The sequence below is a fragment of the Pinus tabuliformis genome, chromosome 3_2 (assembly GCF_031772625.1).
Source record: "Pinus tabuliformis cultivar Carrire ecotype Pingquan chromosome 3_2, CPIR1, whole genome shotgun sequence".
NCBI classification, from domain to species: domain Eukaryota; kingdom Viridiplantae; phylum Streptophyta; class Pinopsida; order Pinales; family Pinaceae; genus Pinus; species Pinus tabuliformis.
The window spans coordinates 896167447-896183942 of record NC_142302.1 but is presented as its reverse complement, the minus strand read 5'-3'; the positions used below and the strand labels follow the sequence as shown (position 1 = coordinate 896183942).

The window sequence follows — 16496 nt, the reverse complement described above, 5'->3', positions numbered from 1 at the left end:
CCGAAAAAGAATACTATCCACCATTCCTATTTCTTTCATCAGCCCTCTACTATCCCCAACCTTTTCTTATAGCCTTTCAATCACCCCAACATAATTCTTGACTTTCCTGCCCTACCCAACCTTCTATCCCCAACAGACTATCCCCAACAGATTGGTTCTCGTGGGCGGGCTATCCTATCTATCCTTATCTCTATCCTTTCTCCTTGAATGCATGAGCATCCTCGGGGGCACCTCATGCAGGCTCCCCACTCACCCTGACCAGCTTAGGCCTTTTGTAGTTCTTGTTCCCTGAAAAAGAAGCAGCGCCCATGCTTCCCTTCTTGCTCCCTCTTTACCTACTCTGATTCGCTCAGGGAAGCCTTCCTTGAAAGCTACGGGATCGGTAGAGCCAGTTCACCTTTCATAAGTAAATGATCCAGTTGATCAAGTTGATGAGCCATAGCTATCAGTTCCAGATCGAAAGGAAGAGCCTAAGTTTAGTGATCGGAAGAAATAGTCGGATGCTTGCTTGAGCCGAAGAGCCTGATGTTTGCGAGTCTGATGCTCGTAAGCGAGATTATGGTGTTTGTGGCCGAGATCCTGATGCTTCTGTTGCAGATCGAGACTATGATCTTTGTGTTCGAGATTGAAAGTAAGTGACTGATGATCGTGAGCTAGATCCAGACCTTCGTTATCCTTATCCAGCACCAGCAACAGAGGTAGTAGAGGTGGGAGCATGCATCCTCACCAGGAGCAGGAGCACAGTAAGCATCTTAGCTAGTCGTTTATGAGTAGTCAGTCGATTCTGATCTTTCTCCTTCAGTGGTTTAAGCAGTCGATCCAGAACCAGTAGCAGGACCGGCACATCATATACTTTCTTCTTTTGATCCAGGTTGAGAACCAGTCCTAGTAGCTTCCCTTCGCCCGGTTGGAGATTGAGGAGCAAGCCCCTACCCGAAATGATATATCATAGGTTTATGCTAAGTTACGGGGCCAGAACAAGGTAGGAAGCATAAAAGACAGGTGCCGAGACATCACTTACAGTTACAGATCGATATTTAGTTCCATATCCTGGAGCAGATACTCAAGGGACTGTATATTATGTTGATCCTGATCCAGATTATGATGTTACAAATCGAGACCCAGAAGCAGGAGTTGATTGTGCAGTTGGTTCTTATCGATGAAGCAGCCAAGGGAGCATATTCTACAGAGCGAGAACGGGCGTACCTTCCATCTCGAGAGACATATTCTGACTTTTGAGATACAGACCCGAAATAGATCTATTTTTCTTGCTCATTACTAAAGTGTACCCTAAGCGTTAACCACATGTGGAAAACAGCCCGTCAAACCCAAATTTCACCCCAACCTTTTCAGGAGGTGGGAGCGTATGAATGATATTTGTGCGCTAAGCCCACCCAGTATATTTAAGAAATCTATCCACTAGTCATTATTTTCCTTTCGCGGCTTAAACGGACATGGTTCCAGAGGGAGGAGAAGGGGAAATAGCCTCCAAAGGGCGGGAAGCTATTTCCGTAAGGTAAGGTCACTTACCCGAGATAGCGAAGGGAAGGTCCTGGTCTTGGTCATTTCCCCTGCCGGTACCGGAAGTGATGATAAGAGTAGGAATGCTGTCACTGGAACGGACCGCACATGTTGGGGACAGTAGTTATGGAATTGAGATAACCGGATGAAACACCAGATATATTCGTCCGTAAATTGTTGTTATATTCCTCGTGGATCGGATCCAAGCGGATTGAATCCAAAATTTGATATTTGACGCAATGAAATTAATAAAACTTGGTAAGAGATCTCGGTCCATTCTTCGGTCCATTCTTTTGATAAAAAATTTCATTGAATAGAACCTTTTTCGGATTAATTGTACACTTTTATTTCGAAATACAAAGTGGTCCAGCTTTAGCTTACCCAATTCCATGGATATTTCATCTTTTGGAAGAGGGCTTCCTAGAATGGCAGAGTCAGTATCAGTATAGTAACAATCCTCTCTGCATATGTATTTGTACATATGAATACGAGCACAAGCCATAATAGCAGTGGAAATTTGTACAACAGAGATCTTAGGAGGTTTCCAATCCAGGTCTGAAACATGTGAAGCATTGCAAAGGTAACTGACTATATAGGTATGGTCGCTTAGTTGATAACCCCATATAAAGTTATCTTTCTGAGTCAATTCATCATATTTAGCTCTATCGCAAATCACAGTAGTAGTACTTTCGGGATTAATTCCAAACCTACCATACAGCGAGTTCATAAGGATCTTGTAAACGTAGGCCATTGCGTCATTTCCACCTTTCCTAGCCTCTTGTCTCTTGGAGAAGAGGGTAGATACAAAGCTAGCGAAAGGACTTTGTTTTTCCTCGAACAAGTAGCCCCTTAGGGGTATAATCCTATAAACCAAGTCCTGGGAAAACTTCAATTCTTCACTATAATATATCCCTACGAATCTACCTGTTGGGAATAGTAATGTATCATTACTGTCTCTATAGGGTAAGAAAGGTCGAGTAATAGTCCTAGGACATTCCACATATGCTTCGATAAATCCATATAAGTTCGACAAGTCCTGGCCTTCCAAATTACCATTCCATACAGGTTTGCCATAAGGCATATTAAATTCTTTCATTACAAATGGATATAAGGAGTTCACATCGTAGTAGTACAAATTCTTACCATATGGGATATATGAATCCGCATGGCCACCATAATACCCGCGCCGAATAAAGGTGTCTTCATTCCTAGAAGGTATATGGATAGGAAAGGTGTTTGGATCGTAAAAGCTCGTACGATATATCCTCATAGCTAGCGCTGACAATGTTATGCACCCCAATATATCAACCTGGAACTCCGTATAATAAATAGATTGGGCTTTTTGCATGACACCACCTAACAGCCTTATATCTTGTCTAAGATATTCCACTAATTGCTCTTTCAGAATAGATAGATTATCAACTCGTATATCCTCATGTGGGATAGATCCTTTAGATCCTAATTGAGGACATAAAGTCCTAGCTAAGGTATCAAGACTACTTGGGAGCAGATTTAATGAATCTCTGAAACGTAACACAAGCTTCTTACCCCGATAAACTGCTAACTCGTAGAGCAGAAGATTCCTCATCAGAGGTTTGATGGTGTACTTATTGTCATGAGAAGCATAATGCTTCAGCAATAAGATGCCATCAAACCGAGATAAGTTATGTAAATACACAGTGTGAATATTCCTTCTCTCAGTCACGAATATCACCAGCCATTATTATCACATTCTTCCCATAGATCAAAGGCATAAAGAGTTGTTTAACAAGCTTTCTTGTTATATGAGACTCTACGATAGCAAACTTATAACTATGAAGATCCAAATTTTTCCGAAAGAAGAAACGAAGTTCCTCTCTCAAATACACATACAAATCCTGTATTTCCCTTGAAGGAGACAGAAGAAGATTCGTGAGCCTAGCCATTTGTTTGTTTAGCAATAGGTAACCCATTATTTGATAAGCTAATGCAAAAGCATCTTGAGTCACTGGAACCCCATTCCAATCACGAAAGCTATTGAGGGCACCCACTCTTCTGTTACACAGAATAAGGGCAATGAACTGAAATGGGTCACTCGCCGACTGAGCGAAGTCAATAAACTTCTTGTCTGATGATTCTATCAGTGCCTCCCGGTGCTTGTTAAACCAGCTAATAGATTGGTCTATAGAGACGAACTTTTGATATTTGAAGGCAGCAGCACTGGCTACTCGTGTTCTGAGTTGCTGCTCCTCTTCTGAAGCACTGGCTACTCGCGTTCTGAGAGAAGCCTCCCCTTATGATGCAAATAATATTAAACTTCGAGCCAAATCTCTCTCGTGAAAATGCAATACACCAGCACGGTAGATTCTACCGCGGAAGTCCATGAAAGCTGGAAAATGAAATCTATAGCCCTCGTAAGCATGAGCAAGAGTTAAGACAAAATCCTCATAGCGAGCTCACTGCACCCACTTAACGAATTCCATCATAAGTTTCTCAAAGCTTATCACTGCCTTAATGCCTTCGTAGTTATTATAGTAACTATATCTCAATAGGTTGAAGCCTCTTGTAGATTCACCCTCGCTAGACCTCTCCTCATAAGAAGACCCACTTCTTCTAAGGTATCACGACTGCTCCGAATAATCTCCAATACATGACTATTGACTTTAAAGCATTGTGACTGCATTCTATTTAATACATCACACATCTGCTGTGGATAATGCAATTTAATATAGAAATGGGTAAGGCTCTTAGAAGAGAAGATACGAAATCAATTATACATGTCTCCTGAGAGTCCACTTAAGTACCCACCTTCAATATCCTCTAAAGTTGAAGGGTTAGCTACCTTTGAATTCCAAAGAAACGGCTCGAAAACCATGGGCAGATTGAATTTGATTGGAAGAATAGTAGGATCAAAGTTACACATAGCAAAGCATTTTGAAGGTTTAAACCTACCCTTACTATTCGAAACCTTTTCTTCTTGAAAGACCTTCAATTAGGGATTTACTTGTCTTTATCTCGTTCCATTTGATCCTTTAGGTTCCTGCTTGCTTTGCTTTACTTCGATGGTTGCAATACTATTGATCGAAGCATATGTGCGATGAATAGACTCCTATAGCCATATCTTCGGTCTGGAATACCTCTATTCAGGGCTAACCCAAATAAAAGAGAATGAATTTCAAATTCCATTATCTGAAAGAAGTGTTTTCACGAAGTTCAATTAGCAATTTGATACATAATATCTAAACCCTGGAATAATTCCTCTTTCTCAGCATCTTCAATAGATGCTTATAATTCTGAGCTTCATGCTACTCCTCTGGAGGGTCATGTCAGAGCTAAAGGCATCCCAATGAGATTTAATAGGATGACAGTTCTTGATTACGGATCTGTATGATCGGAACTTGTGATCAAGTCACACATCGCAGTATACTGGACCTTCTAATTCTTTCCGAGTTTTAGCTAATAGATTCACAATATAACTGGGAAGGCGTTTCAAATACCATACGTGAACCACCGGACATGCCAGTTTAATGTATCCCATTTGATATCTTCGAATTCGAGAATCAACGAATTCAACTCCACATTGTGTGCAAAATTTTGCATCTATCTTCTCATTTCCAATCCCTGGAGAATTTCCACAAGAACAAACTCTACTTTTGATAGGTCCAAAGATTCTTTAACAAAACGATCCATCTCTTTCTGGTTTATTAGTTTCATAATGTAGAGTATGAGGTTTAGTCACCTGTCCAACTATCTCACCATTAGGTAAAATTTTTTCGGACCAAGCACAAATCTGTTCGGGAGAAGATAATCCAATTCGAAGTTGTTGATGTTTATTCTGGTCAATCATAAAAGATCTCAATTTATTGTGATCAAACTTCCTCTCTATCTATCTGGAAGTTTTTCTCAGATATAATAGCATGATTCAATTCTAGAGCTAAAGATCGTAATTCTCGAATGAGCAATCGGAAAGATTCTGGAGCAGTGTCAGGTTTAGGTATTGGCCCTCCAGTGATAATGGCACCAAGTACTTCATTACAAGTTCTAATATGGTCAGATTTGAGAGTAAGCATCTCTTGTAAAACATAAGCAACACCAAAACCTTCTAGAGCCCAAACTTCCATTTCTCCTGCCTCGATTCTCGGGTAGGCCCCCTCTCCCCCCTTCCTGCCTACCATTATTTCATAAGGTGCGAAGCCGCTTGTCCCTCCGGGGGCAAGGATGTTTTTCCTTCAGAGTTGCCTAAGATCGACGAAAGTCAAGTTATGTAGATTGAGAAAGAGTTTCTCTTTCTAGATCCTCTCTCTTTTGATCTCGTGTCAAGGAGCTGCAGTTTCAATTAGGTGAATATGGAAAGGATTTGGAACAAGGGCCAGCCAATCCGCTCATCTCATGTCGCACCCACCTATCCTAAAAGGCCAAAGGGCCACTCGAGAACTATGGCAGCTCGCTCGTTCTATGGAACCAACTGCACCTATATGAGAATGTATGGCTGCGATGAGCATCCATTAGAGCTTCCCTTCCCGCTTCGCGTCTCCTTGCTGGCTTCTGTAGTTCCGTGCCTTCCTTCCATACCGCAAACGTACCTATGAATGGTGGCTCCTCCGCCCATCCCTTACCGCCTTACCGCTGGTCCATTGGTTGAGTGCCCTTCCTTCCCGTCTCGTACCAGCTTTTCCGTCCCGCAATGGTTCAAGAGAGAGCTACGTACCGAGCTACGTACCAATACAATGACCTAAACAGTTCCTTCAGTGCTTGGGTAGACTGAATGAATACGGGTGAGTTATAAACCGCTACAAAGGCCCTTTGAATGCGCTGTATCGCCACTTGAACCCTTCGAAGGGGCCCCGCCATACCTGTTGACTTATATCCTTGGCACCCGGTGAGTGTAAGTAAAGCATAGCTCTGCCTTATTAAGTAAGTGTTATGCTTTCTTTCCGCCAATACGGAGGGAGAAACTAATTAACAACTGTGGTTTCCCGGCACTCACTTAAGAGCTCAAGTCACCCGGAGAAGGGCATTGAAAGGAGAATGATTGATAGAGGACCGACCGACCGACTAAAGTCGAGGAGAGGTACCGCCGGGAGAGTGGTTCAACATGGGCTTTTCTCCTCGCTCGGGCTATCAATTCTCCGCAGAAGGCAGAGCAGCTAAGCTTGAAAGGTTGAGTAAAGAAAGGTCCGAAGGTCTTGCGCTTCCGAGGGCAAGGAATGTATATCGCTTGTCTGTAATCAGACAAGGAACCCGCTTGCTTGACGTTAGGAGGGCAAGGAATGGATGAAACTCGCTCGAAGGCACAGTTGGGTACTCTCTTCCCTCAGGTCAACAAAGTGACGTGGGCACGTAAGGGGACGTAAAGGCACATAAGAGCCCAGAGACGGAGAGGGCTGAAACGATGCAGGTTCCGCCGGCTTCATTGAAAGGGTTATGGCTCCAATCACACCTGAACGACTTTCCTTCCTTCCGCATCCACACGTACCGGAACTGCTGAACTGAACGTTGACCAACTCCTTCTTTTGGAACCGATTCCTTTCAGTCTAAAGACTCCGTTCCTCGTCTCGGATCCAATCTTGAACCTGCTGTGCTCATGCCCCTACGGGGACTCGGTCGGTTCGGTAACTAAAGTGTGGAACAGCTCTCACCGATCGGGACCGATAAGCATTGCATTGACGCACTCCACAACATAACGACTTCCCGCCCTAAAGACCGGTTCGGGACTGAGATGTCTGCTTGCTTGCTTGGCACTCGATCGACTAGTCTATCAATGCCAATCTTAGATATGGATGCTCGAAGAATGGTTCCATTTCGGCATCTCCAAACCTCCCTCCCCTTGGAAGGCTGGTGGGTACAGTTGGGCATGCATGTGGGGTACAGAGCAGATTTGACCGAAAGCGTTGACCACCCGGCAACCCTGATTCAAGTTCACCTGATACGGAAAACCTGCAACATAAAGCTACACCTGTCCCGATGACACCAACTCCGTGGCCATAGCAACAGTTGTAGCCTACCCACACCAACTTCATTGATCCTGAGCCGCCCGCCCGATATATCCAAAGAAATTGGAGAGCGTCTGGGGTTCTCTAAATAGACAATAGAACCGTCCTCGAATCTTGTAGTATATGTCGCAGCACCATAAATAAGGATGTGATCCTTTCGGTGGACTTCTGTCTCAGATGCATCTAGATGAAATGAGAACGAAGCCTATGGGTCTCCTGTATGTAGGAGGCCAAGATATCTAGTTAATACATTTGAAGAAATTGGAACTGTCATTCGATGTCACAAGTATGGGTTCTAACCGGATGGGTACGGGTATGTCTGTATCAACCTTGCCCTCACCTACACCCCCGGTTGGGGAATGTTAGCAGGAAAGAAAGAGCCTGTCCTCACCCCCTCCAGCAGTTGAAGCTAGTCTCCCCGGATTGAACTATCCTACAGTCGGAAGGGAAGACTCAACTCTCCATCGGGGGTGTCTATTTATAGTTGGTCATGGAGCCTACCCTAGCTAGTTCAACCCTACCCAGGCAACGACATCTACCGTAACCTATAACTCAACCAAAAGGACTACCGGGGGTGGGAAGGGCAGCTAACTCAACCGGAAGGAATTCCACTAGTTCAACTGGGGGTGCGGGTAGGACTAACTCTGTTGGCACCCATGTTGAAGGGCCTCAACTTAACCGGGCTATTGGAACTTAACCGGGTGGCCTAACTAACTAACTTTGTTTGGCTGTCGGTAGGATGGGAGGATATTGATCCATCCTTCACTGGGGATGCTCTGGATGGCTAGACTAGCTAGTGAACCGGGGGTGGGATGGATAGCTACAGGGGGAAAAAAGGATGGAGCCATAGGGTGGAAAGAAAGAATGTTAGGTAGGTACCTTCCGGATAGAAACTTGATTTCCTCTGGTCCGGTAGAATTCAATTACTGAACTGTACAACTACCCTACCTCTGCATAGTTAGATTGGCAGATTGGCTTCAATCAATCCCGTCGATAGCTAACTCCATCCTTTCTTCTCCCTCCCTCCCTCATTGAGCTCTATGGGGTCTCTATGCTCCACCCACGGTACTCGTTCATTAAGTATGGCTGGCAGGGAGTAGACTACTGGGTGGCCGGGTAACCGGGGGTGAAGGATGGATAACAATCCAACTAGTTGAATTAGCTATAGCCGGAGTTCATAAAGAATGTTAGGCCAGCCACCACCTGAACTCCATCCAGTGTAGGGTGGGAGGAAGATAAAGGTAGTGTTGATTCCCTGGGTAGGATGGCCGATGGAGAACTACATGCTATAGTTGGGAAGGCTCCTCATTCAAGAGAGTGTTCAGTTCAGGCAGCAGAGACTCCTCACTTTCCGACCTTCAGCCAGCCAATCTTCACTTCAAAATCCAACCGGGGGCTCTCCGAACAATCCAATGTTAGCAGGAGAGCTAGCAGAGAGAAAGCATGGGCCAAACTAATCAATGAGGGAGGGAGCTGGGGGTGAAGCCTCTACCTCTTCCGGATACAAACTAGAATTCTCGTGTAGGAATGAATCCAGTCCAGCTAGAGAATCTAGTCAAGCCAGCTCAAAATAGAATCTAGTCAATAGCCAGCTAATGGAGGAGGGACCTAACTAATTGTATTAGCTATCCCGCCACCCCGCACCACTGGTTGAACTATCCCGAGTGACAAGTGAGGAGTAATGGACAGCCTGAACTTCCATCTGTATTATTGTTTGGCTGGATGGATGGAGGAAGATCACTATTGGATGAATGGATGGCGACAGGACAGAAACAAAGGATGGCAACTAAACTAGATTGATGCTCTGGCAACTAACACTACCGCTATTGATGCTCGAATAGATGGGCAACCGAGGGCCCCCCAGGATGGATAATTGGATAGTTTATACTACCTACTCATATTCTAGCATTACTCCTCAGTGCCCCACTAACTAACTTTCGAGTCGGTGAACTACCCACCCTATAGCTCACCCGTTGCCGCCTCTAATGGCAGTCTAATTGTTATTGATGGCGGAGCATCATAGGGCTTTGGTTTGAGCGTGCTGGTAGTTGCAGTCTAATAAAATCTTGGACTGATACTATCACTGGGTCGCTAGCTCGTTAGGGAGAAAACAAAGCAGGGAGCAGGGAGGAAGGTGCCCGGATAGAAGTGAACAAATTGATTGGCCGGAAGGAAGGTTCTGTCCAGTCGCAAGGAAGGAAGTCAGGTTCTATTATCTATCCTTCACCCCCGGTTCCCAGACCAACTGTATTGGCTGGACCAATCACTCTTGCTAAAAGGAGTGGGAAAAGGATCTCTATTCATTGCTTTAACTAGATTCTATAGATAGCGCTGGTAGCATTTGGCCAAAAAAAGATGATTAGGCCGGCAGCAAGCCGCTGAAAGGAAAGCCCGGTAAGCGCGATTGTCTTACTGATTCTCTTTCCCCAACTAATAGTCTACGAGAAGATGCTAAGATATTGCTAAGATTTGTTTGTGTTGAGATCGGGTCTCATCCTCTTCTAGGAGCCGAGTGAATGGCTGAGAATTTGACGCTGAGAATGATCCCAGCTAAGGGCATCGCTCCTATTCTCATAGTAGCAGGACATTTTATTCAAGAACCGATTCTATTAGAAAAGAAGTTGTTTACAAATATCCTGTCCCAGCATTCCAAGATTCGGGATTTCCCTTTTGTCGAGTGTCCTGAGCTTGGGATCCGAAGGTGGGATTTGAAACGTTCTAGGGGCATCCCTCCTCTAGTCTCGGCCCCTTTAGTGGAATAAATGGAAGTGATTTGGAGCACCGAATATGCCTTATTTATAAGTGTCGACTAATGGCTTTTTCTCTTTTCCGAGGGCTTGCAACAAAAATTCCCAGGTTTTGGCAAGTTTTCCACTTTCGATGGCAGTCTCCGAAATCGGCTTGAAGCGAAAAAGGCCGGGGTCCCCGTGGTAGCAAGACACAAGATTCAAGATCTGATTGAAGAAGGGAAGATTGCCGTGACAGATGAAGCACCTCCTATTGCACCCAATCCCAACGAGAAAGTGGGAGTTTTAAAAGATCCACTCCCTAGCCATCTACCTTCCACCTCTGCTTTCAGTCAGTCCTTTCTTTCCACTTCCCTTAACCGCTTACTATCTTAGATAGGCTAGCTAAGGCTGACTTTGTTCTATCTTTTCTATAGACTAGTAAGTTAGTGTGAAGTTTACCTTTGAAGTAGTAAGTCTTCAATTAGCCTTCTACTAGCGCTTGCTTTCTTACCTTAGCTCAGTCAAGCTTCCCCTTCATCTTCCTCCCCCTATCTGAGTACCTTGCTAGCCTTACAGTGCTTTCAGAGTCCCCAGGTCGTTCCATTAGTCTCTTGTTCGAAAAGGGATTTATTTCTGCCTATTAGTATATTAGTCGGCTGGCTAGGCTAGCCTTACTAAGATAAAGCTAGAGCTATTAGCACTGGGCTATCCGGACACTATTGCCTACGCTAGCTTGCTGCTTGCTGTAAGAGCTAGTGCTCTACTGGTGACTGTACTTACAGAGCTGTAGTGGGTACTTACTTGACTGGGAAAAAGCAAGTGTCTGATCAGATCCATCTGCGAGATAAGGGTTTGGAATGCAGGATTCTGAAGCAACTAAGCCCCTTCTGTCTTTGTTTAAGGCAGCTCTATATGGATTAAAACAAGCGCCACGAGCATGGTCTTATTTCAGTAAGACAGAAAGATCAAGCTTAGTTACTGGGCCGAGCTAGGGCTTGGTTTGCTGCAGGTCGAAGAACAACTCGAGCTCGCTGCACCCGCTTAACGAATTCCATCATAAGTTTCTTAAAGCTTATCACTGCCTTAATTCCTTCGTAGTTATTATAGTAACTATACCTCAACAGGTTAGAAGCCTCTTGTAGATTCACCCTCGCTAGACCTCTCCTCATAAGAAGACCCACTTCTTCTAAGGTATCACGATTGCTCCGAATAAACTCCAATACATGACTATTGACTTTAAAGCATTGTGACTGCATTCTATTTAATACATCGCACATCTGCTATGGATAATGAAATTTAATATAGAAATGGGTAAAGCTCTTAGAAGAGAAGATACGAAATCGATTATACATGTCTCCCGAGAGTCCACTTAAGTACCCACCTTCAATATCCTCTAAAGTTGAAGGGTTAGCTACCTTTGAATTCCAAAGCAATGGCTCGCAAACCATGGGCAGATTGAATTTGATTGGAAGAATAGTGGGATCAAAGTTACACATAGCAAAGCATTTTGAAGGTTTAAACCTACCCTTACTATTCGAAACAGGGTAGTCATCCGTATAGCTAAATGTGGTGTCAAGAGTAATTAATTGTCGCTCAACTAATAGTTGAACCAAGCTAGCCCCAATAGCATAATGACTCCTAGTAACTTTGAGCTTTGTCTCTTTTCGATTCTTTGCAGCTTTCGGATACGGCATTCCCAGATGATAAGCTTGAACTCGTACTACAGACTCAAGCTGTTGGATCAAAGAAGAGACCCTAATGAGAGTTAAACTCTAGACACAGTTGAACACCACCCCTAGTACATAAATCATGATTTCCTCTAATGTATAGTTACCAAACTTCTCAAGATAAAGTAAATCCTTTTCGGACAGGTTACACATCTCAGTTAGATACAACTTAGCAGTAATCATATCTGTACCTATTAACCGTCTGATTAACACCGGAACACTTCGGAACAAAGACTCTTCATCATAACCAAAAGAGAGATCCTCTATCTCTCTTTGTAAATCGACCAACTCTTCATAAGATAACCCTTTAAGAACTCTTGATTTGTTAAAGATCAACAATTTTATTACTTCATCGTGATAGAGACCACCCTTAGAGGCTTGATAACTAGAGCCTGAATCCTCTATAAGTTTGTACAAATTATTCCAGAACGCCGACTCAATTGACCCCGAAGCACCACCACTATAATTTCTCGAATTAATGTTACCACCAAGAAACATCGAATTAAAGTTAAAGCCAATACAAGTCGAATCAAAGTTAAAAAATCCACAAAGAACCATCGAATTAAAGTTAAAGCCAGAATTTAAGGGAATGAAACGGAATTTTAACGCCACCGTTGGCGACAAGTTTATAGCCTTTGTGGCTTTTGCATAATGCAAAGTTGAGTCATGTTTACATATATCACATTTAAGCTGGGTCATCCACGTCTGTGGCAGCTGGGCATAGTAGGACTCGATCCTGCGACCATTAGGTTAAACCCCCTAATGCTCTACCACTGAGCTACATGCCCCTAATGATTCTGATAAGACCTGAGCCTGTGGCACCACACACTTGGACCTTCGGCCTGAACACCTAATTCTGAGAACACCTCCGGGGTTGGTTACCAATCATTTGGGATGGGAACCTTTACCTCCGGGGTTGGGGTTGTTTTTACTAAATGATGGAAGCTTTAATACCCTAAAGGATGGGTCTTATGGTGCCACAGGCTCAGGTCTTATCAGAATCATTAGGGGCATGTAGCTCAGCGGTAGAGCATTAGGGGGTTTAACCTAATGGTCGCAGGTTCGAGTCCTGCTATGCCCAGCTGCCACAGACGTGGATGACCCAGATTAAATGTGATATATGTAAACATGACTCAACTTTGCATTATGCAAAAGCCCACAAAGGCTATAAAATTGTCGCCAACGGTGCCGTTAAAATTCCGTTTCATTCCCTTAAATTCTGGCTTTAACTTTAATTTGATGGTTCTTTGTGGAGATCAATGATGCATATACTTTCTCATAGCTATTATTCTCCCTATCTATTATCTATTCTCTTTTAAAGGCACATCCCATCACGTTTCATAAACCCAATGAGGAATCCATCGTCTCCGAACCCTATCTTGCGTGTCTCTTTATAAAGAATAGCAAATCGCAAAGGTCAGCGGATACACCAATCCACGAGTCAAGACCTTCCGCAGACATACGTGGTTATCTTAATCTTCTTTAAGGCAGGAAGGAGATGAACGAACTATAGAATTTCCCAGAAATGATTTGATCCGTCAGATTCAAGGGGGGTGCTATACACAGGGGTGCTCTATAAATAGAATAGGCGAAAGCACCCTTCCTTGCATTACCGGGAGGGGAAAGAAAATACAGATATTCGGGGAGACTCTACTAATAAACAACCTTAGTTCAGAGGTGCCCATCCTTCATCAAAAGATGATACCTCTCCTTGCCCCCGGAGGGACAAGCGGCTTCGCACCTTCAGGGGATGCTCTTTTTTTATGACGTATGTTTACCTGGAAGGCCTGACCTTTTTATGTGTGGGTTTATGTTTGGGTGCCTCCCTCCCCTTCCTATCGCTTTGAAATATGGTGAATAGGGAACATATAAGTAAGTCCAGCAACTAATTGGTAAGGCGACCAGAACTTACTAATATGAGGAGCGGAGCCCTTATCGTTCATAGGTAAAAGATAGGGAAAGAAAAGGGAAGTCCAGAGCGACAGACTATAGCCCGCTCTTATTCTTTAGCTTTAGCAGTGGGGTTGCAATTCTTTAGTAAGTAATTGCCGATACCTCTTAATTGGCTTTCCGCTTGCGTTCAATTGGCTAAATTGAATTAGTAATAGGAACCTCCCCTTCTTTCCTATCGCCCCCTTTCAAAAAGTCAAAAAGTCAATAGCTTTATAGCCCTAAGTGATTAATGAAAGTGGTATAGAGGAAGTAAGTTCTAGGTATTCAGGTGGGTAGCAGGCATAAACTGAAAGGCAGGTATATATATATATATATAGATATTCCTAGCAATAGAGTGAGTTCTAATTCATCAATTGTATCTTGACGCTCGGCCGGAATAGTTTGGTACCAACCAAGCCAAGCATATTTCAGTAAGTGTGATTCCAGGTCTGTGAATGCTGTCTGGAAGGTGGTGCAACAGCTCTGAAGCCAGTGCAAGGCTGTTTGGGGCCTGAAAAGGTAAGTGATAAGGTTAAGCAGGTGGGTAAGTTGGTAAGAGTATAGGTAAAGGTTCTTCGGTAGGGTAGTTAATAGCAAGACCCACTAAGATAAATTAAGAAAGTGTAAGCCTGTCTGGAAGGCGGTGCAACAGCTCTATTGGAAGCCGGTGCAATGCTAATGGGGGGATTAAGTAAGTAGAGTAAGTGAGTTAGTTAAAGGTTGGTAAAGAAGGTTTGGAGGTAACAGTTGCGAGTAGGCATAAGGTAAGGTCTCAATAGTCATAGTGCCTACTCATTAAGATTCATCAAGCAAGTGTTTCAAAAGCCTATGCACCACTATTCTTCCAATCAAATTCAATCTGCCCATGGTTTGTGAGCCATTGCTTTGGAATTCAAAGGTAGCTAACCCTTCAACTTTAGAGGATATTGGAGGTGGGTACTTAAGTGGACTCTCAGGAGACATGTATAATCGATTTTGTATCTTCTCTTCTAAGAGCCTTACCCATTTCTATATTAAATTGCATTATCCACAACAGATGTGCGATGTATTAAATAGAATGCAGTCACAATGCTTTAAAGTCAATAGTCATGTATTGGAGTTTATTCGGAGCAATCGTGATACCTTAGAAGAAGTGGGTCTTCTTATGAGGAGAGGTCTAGCGAGGGTGAATCTACAAGAGGCTTCTAACCTATTGAGGTATAGTTACTATAATAACTACGAAGGCATTAAGGCAGTGATAAGCTTTGAGAAACTTATGATGGAATTCGTTAAGCGGGTGCAGCGAGCTCGCTATGAGGATTTTGTCTTAACTCTTTCTCATGCTTACAAGGGCTATAGATTTCATTTTCCGGCTTTCATGGACTTCCGCGGTAGAATCTACCGTGTCGGTGTATTGCATTTTCACGAGAGAGATTTGGCTCGAAATTTAATATTATTTGCATCAGAAGGGGAGGCTTCTCTCAGAACGCAAGTAGCCAGTGCTTCAGAAGAGGAGCAGCAGCTCAGAACGCGAGTAGTCAGTGCTGCTGCCTTCAAATATCAAAAGTTCGTCTCTATAGACTAATCTATTAGCTGGTTTAACAAGCACCCGGAGGCGCTGATAGAATCATCAGACAATAAGTTTATTGACTTCGCTCAGTCGGTGAGTGACCCATTTCAGTTCATTGCCCTTATTCTGTGTAACAGAAGACATAGGTTCTTATATAAAAGTAGTCCTAGCCGGAAGTCACGAGGATGGAATCAAGCCTCAACCTGCCTGAAGGATGGAACTCCCTTACAGCTTTCATCCCTCCCTTACAACTTTCATCCCTCGGTTGGCCTAACTCACTAACCCAACCACCTTCTCTGGATGTCTTACCTGGGGAACTATATAGATGGAACTTGGGGCTGGCCCACGCTCGGATGGGCGGAAGAATGTTAGGTAGCTCCTTCTTGCCTGTGGGAGGAAGATAAAGGTCACTTTCCCTCCGGCCTTCTGGTCATCCTTTTTGTTCTCTGGGCTTGCCTAACTAGAATGAGGACCCGAGATTTCTTATATTCTTGCCGGGGGTAATGAAGAAAAGGGAGGTTGGGAGGTAACAGTTGTTCTTCTTGCCGAACAGGGGGTGTTTTGGGCAATGAAGGAGATGGTAACCCCGTTATCATTATCAGCCAAACTAAGAAACGACTTTCTTTTGGATGGATGGCCCGATTGAGTTAACACCTTCCGGCATCGACTAGATGCCCTATCTAGAAAGCCTTCTCGGACTAGCTATTATGGTTCTTCTCCCCTAACTTCTTCCTACTCCTACCTTCTACACCGATGGCATCTATAGTTAGAGATCTCGCTGGTCCTCCTCTATCTAGTTTGCTCTCCTCGCTGGTCCGGGGAGATCTCGCTGGTGCCTACCCCCACCCCCTGGTAACTCTGGACAGGAAAGAAACCAATTCCTTGTCGGATGCTCGCCCCCTACTCTTTTTGTTGGCGGTTGTTGACCGTGGGTGAGGGATGGGCCGGTTAGCAGAGCACCCCACCGAGCAGAGAAAACTTTCCTTTCACCAGCCAATCAGGGTTCCAATGAGAAAGGTAGCATTAGCCCTTCACCCCCTCCCTGGAGTTGGAGGCAAGACTTCTG

General features: G+C 44.0%; 1 non-coding gene across 1 annotated transcript; it reads left to right on the top strand.

Annotated features, from left to right (window-relative positions):
- Positions 1–12957: 12957 nt before the first annotated feature.
- Positions 12958–13030, top strand: TRNAK-UUU (transfer RNA lysine (anticodon UUU)). Its single transcript has one exon. It is a non-coding gene; the product is annotated as a tRNA-Lys (tRNA).
- Positions 13031–16496: the final 3466 nt, after the last annotated feature.